Source organism: Dermacentor andersoni, chromosome 7 (assembly GCF_023375885.2).
Source record: "Dermacentor andersoni chromosome 7, qqDerAnde1_hic_scaffold, whole genome shotgun sequence".
Taxonomy (NCBI): Eukaryota; Metazoa; Arthropoda; class Arachnida; order Ixodida; family Ixodidae; genus Dermacentor; species Dermacentor andersoni.
In genome coordinates, this window is record NC_092820.1 from 1,767,042 (window position 1) to 1,777,626 (window position 10,585).

General features: G+C 48.3%; 1 long non-coding RNA gene across 1 annotated transcript; it reads right to left on the reverse strand.

The window, feature by feature from the left end:
- Positions 1 to 6,193: 6,193 nt before the first annotated feature.
- Positions 6,194 to 9,411, reverse strand: LOC129386039 (uncharacterized). Its single transcript, XR_008613529.2, has 2 exons — positions 9,189 to 9,411; positions 6,194 to 6,414 (listed from the first exon to the last, which is right to left on the reverse strand). It is a non-coding gene; the product is annotated as an uncharacterized lncRNA (long non-coding RNA).
- Positions 9,412 to 10,585: the final 1,174 nt, after the last annotated feature.

Here is a 10,585-nt window from a genome sequence, read left to right on the forward strand (position 1 = left end):
CTGGGGTGGGTAAAGAACCAGTTTGCAATTGTCTGAACAGCACCGCCTCCGCTCGGCTCAGCCCCGGGTGCAGGGGTGGGAAAGTCCTTCGAGCCAGGCGGTGGAACTGTGTGAGTTCGTTGAACGTCGTCATGCGATCCTTGGCACTACACCACGTTGGACGGTCGGTTGCAGCGGCGCGGTTGGTTAGCGCTCGCGCCACTGCGTGTGCCGTCTCGTTGTGGTTATCGTGCTTCTCGGACGCATCGTTGCCCGCGTGCGCCAGGAACCACTTGATTCTAACATATCGATTCTGTCGTTGCAGGTCAGCCGAGCACAGAACGCGCACAGCCTCACCACACACTTTGCCCTTTGCATAATTCCGCACTGCACTTCGCGAATCGCACAACACTGTCTGGCACCCGGGGTCGGCAATGGCCAGGGCAATGGCCACCTCCTCCGCCTGACACGCCTCGCGGAGCCGTAAGCTCGCCGCTGCCCTGGTCGCGCCGGACGACGCCTCGATAACGGTAGCTACGAACGCCGCGCAGTCTCCCTGATATTCTGCCGCATCCATGAACCTTGCGTGCTCGTCCTTGGCGTAAAAGTCGATGAGGGCCTTGGCCCTCGCCGCTCTTCTCTCCTTGTTATACTCCGGGTTCATGTTTCTCGGGATGAGGTCCACCCGAATCCGGCGCCGGGTTGCGTCCGGGACAGAAACGTTGCTACAAAATGTTAAATCTAACACTGAACGAAAGGGTCCTCTAGCAAACGTTACTTGTTCTGTGTTCTGACATGAAAGGTGACTATCAATAGTCCACTCTCAAAGTCGCTTACCACACAAATCTGTTTTTAGCCCCCACGACACGTGATGCGAATTAAAATCCCCTGCAAATAATATTTCTTTTCTACAGGCAGCCACAGCCCTATCAAGTTGACGTGTACTTTGCACACCGGTGGGGAAATAAGCATTCATAATTGAAAATGGATGGTATCCTGGGAGACTTAAATCTATGGCCAAAATTTCGCAGTCGTAGTCCATGATTTGAAAAGCAATTTTTGCCTTGTGACAAATTTTACTGGAAACAAGTCCCAAATAGCAGCCTTCCTAGTTTTTTTTTTTTGTATCTATGAGCAGTTTCTGCGTTTTGCTTCCGAGAATAACTTGTTCTTGATATCTGGTGGTGATTTTTAACAGATCTGTCTGTAAATTCCACATACCAGAAAGAAATGATCACTATGTAAGGAGGTTTATTGGACGAGTCCAACAAACAGGCGGTAGCTCAGAACAGTAGGTCGGGAGAACAAGATGGTGGTGTTCGAGCGCCGGTCTCGTGCCCTCCACTCTTGATGATGATCGGGATGTCATTTCTTCCTTTGTTCATTACAATTGCCCCCGTCGAGAAAGGTGGAGCCATCCTGGCGATCTAACAGGTGGGCACGAGAGGGTCGAAGTACGGCTTGAGGCGGTCTACGTGAACAACATCACGTCCACGTCGACGACGGTCGCCTTGCAGCGTAAGAGGTTCAATGACGTAGTTTACGGGCGAAGTACGCTCGACGACGTGGTAGGGACCATGATAATTTGGGAGAAGTTTGGACGACAAGCCAGGGCGCAGGGTGGTACAAGCAGCCGCACAAGTGCTCCAGGAGCGAATGTTGCGGCAGGAGAGTGGTCATTATTGCGGGCGTTTTTCTGGCGTTGTTGGTCGGCTGTAGTAAAGCGCTTGGCTAGTTGTCGGCAATCTTCAGCGTAACGGGCGGCTTCCGACACGGGCGTGCACTCTGAGGCATCTGGTGCGTATGGCAGCAACGTGTCGATAGTGTGCGTCGGCTGGCGACCGTACAGAAGGAAGAAGGGGGAATACCCGGTTGTGACTTGCGTAGCGGTGTTGTACGCGTATGTCGCAAATGGAAGAACCAGGTCCCAGTTGGACTGATCAGATGCAACATGTGTCGCAAGCATGTCGCCCAGTGTCCGATTAAACCGCTCAGTGAGACCGTTCGTCTGAGGGTGGTAGGCAGTACACGTCCGATGTACAATGTTGCACTTGGTAGGCAGTACACGTCCGATGTACAATGTTGCACTGGTGGAGAAGTGCTTGGATTACATCAGAGAAATACGCGGCCACGGTCACTGAGGAGTTCGCGAGGAGGACCGTGTCGAAGCACAAAACGCTTGAGAATGAAAGAGGCGACGTCCTGTGCTGTCGCGGTGGGGAGAGCAGCGGTTTCGGCGTATCGTGTAAGGTGGTCGACAGCAATGATAGCCCATCGGTTTCCCGCCGTGGTCAAAGGTAAAGGTCCATAACGGTCGATTCCAACGCGGTCGAATGGGCGGTCTGGGCATGGAAGGGGCTGTAATGAAGCTGCGGCAGGATGCGGTGGTTTTTTTCGTCGCTGACACTCGTGGCAGCTGCGAATGAACTTGCGGACAAAGCGAAACATTCCGCGCCAGTAGAACCTTTGGCGTAAGCGTTCATAGGTCTTGAAGACACCGCCGTGAGCACACTGCGGGTCGGAGTGAAAGGACGCGCAGATTGTAGAGCGCAGCGTTCTGGGGATAACTAGGAGCCACTTCCTACCATCTGGCGAGTAGTTGCGCCGGTACAAGAGGCCATCACGGATGCTGAAGTGCGAAGCTTGGCGTCGCAGTGTTCGAGTGGTCGAAAGGGTGGGTGCCTCGGATAAAACGTCAAGAAGCGAAGCGATCCAGGGATCGTGGCGCTGTGCAGAGGAGACGGTGGCGATGTCAAGAGCTGACAATGGGTGGTCTATAGTGGATATGGACGCAGTTTCGGTGGATAGTGGTGACCGCGACAGTGCATCAGCATCGGCATGCTCGCTTCCGGAACGATATATAACACGGATGTCGAACTCTTGAAGTCGAAGAGCCCAGCGGACAAGGCGACCTGACGGATCCTTCAACGAAGACAACCAACATAATGCATGATGATCCGTCACTACATCAAACGTCCGGCAATATAAGTAAGGGCGGAACTTGGCAAGCGCCCAGACTATTGCCAAGCATTCTTTTTCGGAGACGCTATAGTTTGACTCAGCCTTGGTGAGCGTTCTGCTGGTGTATGCGACGACATACTCTGCGAACCCAGGCTTTCGTTGTGCGAGAACAGCACCGAGGCCGACACCACTGGCGTCTGTGTGCACCTCAGTTGCGGCCGTAGGATCGCAGTGGCGCAGTATAGGTGGTGACGTCAGGAGACGGCGAAGAGTGGAGAAGGCTTGGTCACACTTAGAAGACCATGACGAAAGATTGGAGGCGCTGCTTAAAAGTTGGGTCAAAGGCGCAATTATAGAGGCGAAGTTGCGCACAAACCGACGAAAGTAGGAGCATAACCCTATGAAGCTTCGTAACTGCTTTAGAGTCGTCGGTTTGGGGAAGTCGGTCACGGCACGTAGTTTAGCCGGGTCCGGAAGCACACCGTCTTTTGATACGACGTGACCGAGAATAGTAAGTTTTCGCGCTGCAAAGCGGCACTTCTTGAGATTTAGTTGCAGCTGAGCGGTCTTCAGACACGTCAGGACATGGTTGAAGCGTTCCAGATGGGTTGCGAAATCTGGCGCAAGGACAACAATGTCGTCGAGGTAGCAGAGACATATGTGCCACTTCAAACCCCGCAGAACCGAGTCCATCATGCGCTCGAAGGTGGCAGGCGCATTGCAGAGGCCGAAGGGCATGACATTGAATTCATATAGACCGTCAGGCGTGACGAAGGCTGTCTTTGAACGGTCGGCCTCTGCTAAAGGCACCTGCCAATACCCGGAACGCAAATGTAACGATGAAAAAAACTCGGCACCTTGTAGGCAATCAAGGGCATCGTCAATTCTGGGTAACGGGTACACGTCTTTTCGAGTGACCTTGTTTAGGCGCCGGTAATCCACGCAGAAGCGAATTGATCCATCCTTTTTTTTAACGAGAACCACAGGTGATGCCCATGGACTTTGTGAAGGGCGAATAACGTCGCGTTTAAGCATGTCGTCAACCTGGTCGGTAATAACTTGACGTTCCGCGGTGGAGACACGGTAAGGGCGTTGTCGTACTGGCGAGTTGGAGCCGGTGTCGATGTAGTGGACAATGGTAGAAGTTCGGCCAAGGGCACGTTCGGCCACATCGAAAGAGTCGTGGAACTGGTAGAGCAGCTTGAGAAGAGCAGAGCGTTCAAATGGTGACAGTCCGTCTGAGATGGACGAATTGTCAATCAGCTGCCGACGAAGGTCGGCAGCTGGTACATCAGAAGGATTAGGGGCACTGACGACGTCGAGGTCGCGTCGAGCTGAATCTTGCTGCACGGAAAAAATTTGGCCGATATCAATGGGTTGCACGCATCTAAGGGATTCAACTTTAAGCAGTTTGATTGGATACGGAAGAGGATTTGTGAGGCAGAGAGCGCTTGTTCCATTCGAAATAGAGAGGGTCGAATACGGCAGAAGAAGTGGCTTCCGACTTAGAAGGAGGCGTGATGGTTCAAAGAATGCAGCTTCATCACATATGCTGTTGCAGAACACGGGGAGCAAAACAGCTGCTGTCGGCGGAATTTCTGTGTCTTCTGTTACGACTAGTTTGTGTGCGGCTTGATGAACGGGGTTGTAGGACTGGTCACACAACGGGAAGAGCTCAAGTTCAGATCTGGCACAATCGATAACGGCGTGATTATGCGATAGAAAGTCCCAGCCAAGTATGATGTCGTGCGAGCAGGATGAAAGGACGATAAACTCAACAGTGTAGTGCTCTTTAGCGATAATAAGTCGAGCAGTGCAGGCAGCTATAGGCCGAACAGGGAACAGGGTAAGGGCATCATCTCAAGAGGTGTGGTCACCTTCCGAAGCTTGCGGCAAAATGTGGCGTCTATAACAGAAACGGCAGCACCGGTATCGACAAGGGCACATGCACCGGTGCCTTCTACAAAAACTTCGACAATATTCGACAGCAAAGTTCGAGGACTTGAGCATTTCGACAGCGCAGTTCTTGCCTCACGAACTGCGGGGGCGTGTTTCCCTCATTTTCAGGGACTGGTCGACGACGCATGGGCGACAAGGATCGGCGACGGGGTGAAGGTGAGCGACGAGACGTGGGTTGTGGATAGTCACGTGAAGACGTGCTTGTTTGCGGACCCGGACTCTCATAACGAGAGCGGGGACGATCCATGTACCCACGAAACACGCAAGCAGCTATTTGATGTCTAAAAGATGTCTTGAACGGCTAATTCAAAAGCCTAGTAGCTGTCTTGATCAAGACATTTTGTAGCCATGGACGTCTAGAAGTACTTCAGTAAGCCCTACTAACGTTACGCTAAAAGTTGGCTAATGGACAGCTTGACAAGAACAACTGAAGACATTTATTAGACATTCCCTCAAATTTTTGCGGCAGCTGTTACAGTAACACGACGTTTTCCCACAGTTACAATTTATTTTAAACGAGGCATGGACATCAGAAAAAAAAAGTTTAGATTGTCGGATAGAGTCATGCACAGGTAGTTTTTCCAGATGTGAACCATGGGAATAGTGTAGTAAGACCTCATTGGTCAATTAGTGCTTTTTAATTAGACCAATCAATTGAATGCCGCCTGTCAGAATTATTTTGCAAATGAAACAAGATCTGTATTGTATGATGATATCATTCCAATGTTCACCCATTGACCTAAACAAGAACATCTCTGCATGAAACACGTCATTATTGACAAAACTTCGCCCTGCTGGGTTCCACCAAATTGAAACAGCCTCTAGCAAAGAAAAATTGTCAGTGATGCTGCAGTTCAGGCAAAAATTACATCCTGGTTTCAGCTACAGGGGGCACAATAGCATTACACCAGTATACGAAACAGAACACTGTGCTGCAATGAGTTAAGAAATAAAGGATGGTACACATCTGGAAAAACACTCTGCGAACCACTCTAACTAGCAATATAAATATATTTTTTCTGATGTCCATGCTTCATTTAAAAGTAAATTGTAACTTACTTTGTGGGTGCCTCTTGTAAGTAACGCCACATGCTTGCACAGCATCACGCAGAAATAATGGCCAGTTCTTCGGCATATCATCCATTAGTGAATTCCTTGTACGTTGCATGTTACCAGAACTGAAAGATAAATCATAATATGCTGTTATCTTTTTTCATAAACTGTACGATGAGCTTTTCATGCATAAAAGATGAGTGCAAGCGAAAATGCAGCAAGACATCAGCTTCACACCATGTCACATACTCATACTTTATTACCTAATAAATTAGAAAAGACGCAGAAAGTGTAATCAACAAGAGTGACAAAAAGCAGCAAAGGTGATTATGGATAAATCTTGAAGATGATTGCCGCCGCTGCCAGAGTAGGCCAGCCTTCGTAGGAGAGCACTCGCTGCCCACAAAAGCTTGCTGTCACAGGCCACGCGTGACGGTTCTTGTAGACATAGGCAAGCAATACCTGCACAGAAGAGGAAAAAGAAGGCGAGGGAGGAAATGGGAATATTGAAATCGGAACTTCAATTAGTAATATGTGCTAAGTAAGAAGTTTGCTCACACTAAAAATAAATTTAAGCACTCCTTTCTCTTAAATTATGGGTATCTTAAGGTAAAAAGGTTAAAGGTTAAGGTTAAAATGACTAGTATATTTCCTATCATAAGAAGCCAACAAACACTGACACTAAGGACAACATAGGGGAAATTACTTGTGCTTAATAAATGAAATAAAGAAACGATAAATTAATGGAAGTTAAAGTGGATGAAAGAACACCTTGCAGCAGGTGGTAACCGAACCCACAACCTTCGCATTTCGCGCGCTATGCTCTACCAATTGAGCTACAGCGGCGTCGTTTTCCCATCCACTTTCTTGGGTATTTATGTGTTCTAGTAGAACCCTGGGAGTGTTAGCCAGCGCCACAAGTCGGAGACCTTGTTCCTGCCATATAGTAATTAAGTTGCATAGCAGAGTCGGCCTTTAAATTATTATATGGTGTTTTGTGGCTAAAAAGCCACTTATCAGCCTGTGAAACAAGTCTGAGAAGCTTCCTGCAAAATATAATCAGTTTAAAACAGTAATTCACTCTGCAGGTAAATGATGTACTAACTTAATTAAAAAGTTAAATAGCATTTTATATTGTTAAACTAAAAGCAAGTTTGACATTTTGCACTGCCTAGCTGTTGCCTTCTTTTCAAACAAACATGACACAGTACAGAGTAAGCAGGTAGCATGCAAAGGAGGACTGGTGATAAAATAGTGTTCAAAAGCAACACTCCTAGCTGGATCAATCACTTTTGTTGGTATATTTTCATGTGACCCCAATTTGTTTAGGGCAATACCTCACACAAATGATGCAACACCTTGGATGATGCGTCACACAAAATTGAACGTATCTCATGATGTGATCAAACGATAACATTGCCCACTGTCTTGGAAGTGTTAACATGCTGTTTGCGCAAGAAAGTGCAAAGTGATTCATATAGGTAGCAAATTCATCAGTGCATCTATAGCCTCAGGTAATTCTGAGAATCTATGTTGACTCGCAGTTGAGAAGCCACTGCACACAAAAAGGTGTATTCAAGTAATGGGCCATGCTGAATAATTTCCCACCTAGTGAAAAGGCAAATGTGGCAGGCTAATGATGGGCTAGGGCAAATAGATTGCTAAATTCTGATAACACCTCCAATGATATTATTGAAATAGGTGATAAAAAACAGCACAGGTAAAATTTCAGTTTTGACAAAATTTTAAAAGCACCTCTGCAAACTGCTGGAGCCCTGAGCATCATGCCTGTTCTACACGCACATATGTTGCAGCGCAATCTACATCTCAGACGCAGGCGCCTCCACACATCACTTCGTGATCTCCTCACAATAAGGTTAAAAAACAGTCTGGCACAAGCTACCTGATGTAATTCATTTTGCAAGCGCCAGCCAAGTGCTGATGGTGGTAGAGCGAAATTGAAGTTTGTCCTTGTATGGAAGCCTCGGCCCATGTTTTATCAATTCTAGCGGCAAAGCACACCTTTTACAGCACACATAAATCTTAAATTACACTGCTTGCTGATGCTGTACAGTAAATTCCTGTAAAGAAACTAAATCACACAGAAAACATTTAGAATACCAAACTATTCAAATACTGGCTTGAATACATTTGTGCACTAGGGAAGCAAGGTGTAATGTGCACTGTTGTAGCAAATTTTTACTCATGTATGGTACACTTGTATGACACAGCAGAGTTAATTTTTGAGTTCTTACATAGCAATGACTACCTACAGGTACATTTTGTAAGGCTTAGGGAAACTAATTATTAGTAGAACTGTGTATGTACACTGGCACTGAGAAATTGGTTATAATAGTGGCAGCTTATAATGGACCAGCGCAAAAAAAATGCCCGTTTGTGAGACACCAACTACCTATTTTACCACGAAGCACTCCCTGGCCTTAACCCATATAAAAAAATGGCTGTGGCTTAGCTAAGGTTAAGCCCAGGATGCGAAGCATACTAGCCTTTATTTTAGTTGTTGAACCACTCTTTAGCCTGGTGAACTGCTGTTGCTTGGCTATATTTGGTTCGGCTAGACGAAGAAACAACTCATGCGTTACTGCTTCGCCTTCAAGAGTGGAACGCGACAGCATTCCCGTCGACCCGCCAAGGGGTGTAAGGCAATGGGCTACGGCGCAGCGACTACGCGCCCCGGATTGGACGCGGTGAGCGTCGAGCAACGCAGCGTTCGGCGCGGCAACGAAGCTCGTTTCTAAGGCAACACCGCATTCACTAGAGGCGCTTTTGTACCGCTTTGAAGCATCGTACTCGTGGGTCAGTGGTAGCGTCTCCGTCTCACACTCCGTAGACCCTGGTTCGATTCCCACCCAGCCCATCTTGCAAGAGTTGAGCGAAAGCCACCTAGAAACAAGCGCAGCTGCTTATATACCGCCGCGACGCCGCGAGCGACGGCGCGAGTTGGAGCCCCGTTTCTCCTCTGTCGTGACGTCACGGTGTCACGTGGTCAACCTTGAAGGCGACGCCGCGAGCGACGGCGCGAGTTGGAGCAACACCCTCTCAAGAATATTCAGAGGGTGTTGGTTGGAGCCCCGTTTCTCCTCTGTCGTGACGTCACGGTGTCACGTGGTATTGAAGGCGACACCGCCGCGCCTGAGGAGCTGGGTTGAGCTCTAGTAATATGCTTCGCATGAAAGCACTGGGAGGACCAGAGAGGGTACAGTAAATTGGCTTACACTGATTATGATGTCCCGTCTTGTACCAGCTAGCGCCAAGGTACAAGAAGGATGTCCAGCTGTCTATAGAGTGAAAGGAACAAAATAAGATAGCATCAAGTCAGTTGAAAGGCAGATTTGCAATTACAACTAAGGTGACCCAGTCACAGTCATTCAATAATAAGTGCCAAGCTGTCGTGTTTTCACTCCCACATGAAGCACCTACTAGGTTAAAGGTTTTGCTGCTTATTTAGAACAAAACACAAGTGAAATTTGTACATCAGCAGACGATTTAATTTGGAATTGTATAGATGAAGTAAACATAGCAGTGATATTTTTTGTTTTGCTATAAAGCGGGAACGCTACAAACTGCATAGTCACTGACACACACGCGCGCACACGCAAGAACAAAAGGACACAAAATAGGGCGAGTTCAGCCTGGTTCAGCATTACAGCCAGCGCGTCGTCTTCGAATGCACTCCTTTCGGTTGGTTCGTGCTACGTCAACCACAAAGACTAACAAGCAGGGCAAAGTTCTGACTGGTGTTGCGGAAGTCGTGGAGCGCGGTAGTGCTGAACGCAAGCAGAACCCTCGTATAAAAGTAATGACGAAAACTCGCAGGGCAGAAGAGCCCATATATCAAGAACTGTCGCGGGTAACACCTAAAAATATTCACATTGTTGACGAAAAACGAAGTGCAATGTATTTCACTTACCGGAAAAAGTGTTATCCGAACGTGCGACGTACAAAGACGCACCGAGACACGGAGGCGGCGAACGCAGATTCCGCCATTGTGGTAGTAAGCCGTCGGCGAAAACACGCAATACAGCCGATGTCACGAAGCACTGATGCAAAACACACGGCAAACAGCATCAGCACAGCTAAATGACTCCAATTAATATCCAGTATAAATGTACAGAACGGCTTAGAATGACGCACAACTGGCATAATGAACCCACGACCAGCCCACGACCGAGACATTGCGGGCGGCAGTGGCCGTTTTTTCAAACTTCCTGCCTCCCAGTCTTTCCAGCACAGAATGAGATGTCCGAAAAATTTGGATTGTGTCGCCGAAGTGATCGCAGCGCGGTGGCTCTGTGACACCGCTGTGCAACGCCGGCATTTCGCTCCTGCTGCTGTCAGTATACCTGCTGCGCGAGCACAGAATGGCTTCCAGGGGTCGTGTGCGCGCCCCGTATGGAAAACAATAACACGCCCTTGATTGTTGAAGTTTTGGTGTGAAATTATTTAATATCAAAGCCAATTAACTTATGTTGCTTCCAACGAGTTCGATTTGTCTGTGGCGTCTTTTATTCGCTAAAGGCCAGAATACATGGAGCGAATATGCGACGAATAGTCGGCGTTCAACGCCCGGCGGCGTACGCGCGACGCGCGGCGGCGGAGAAAACGTCGTTCG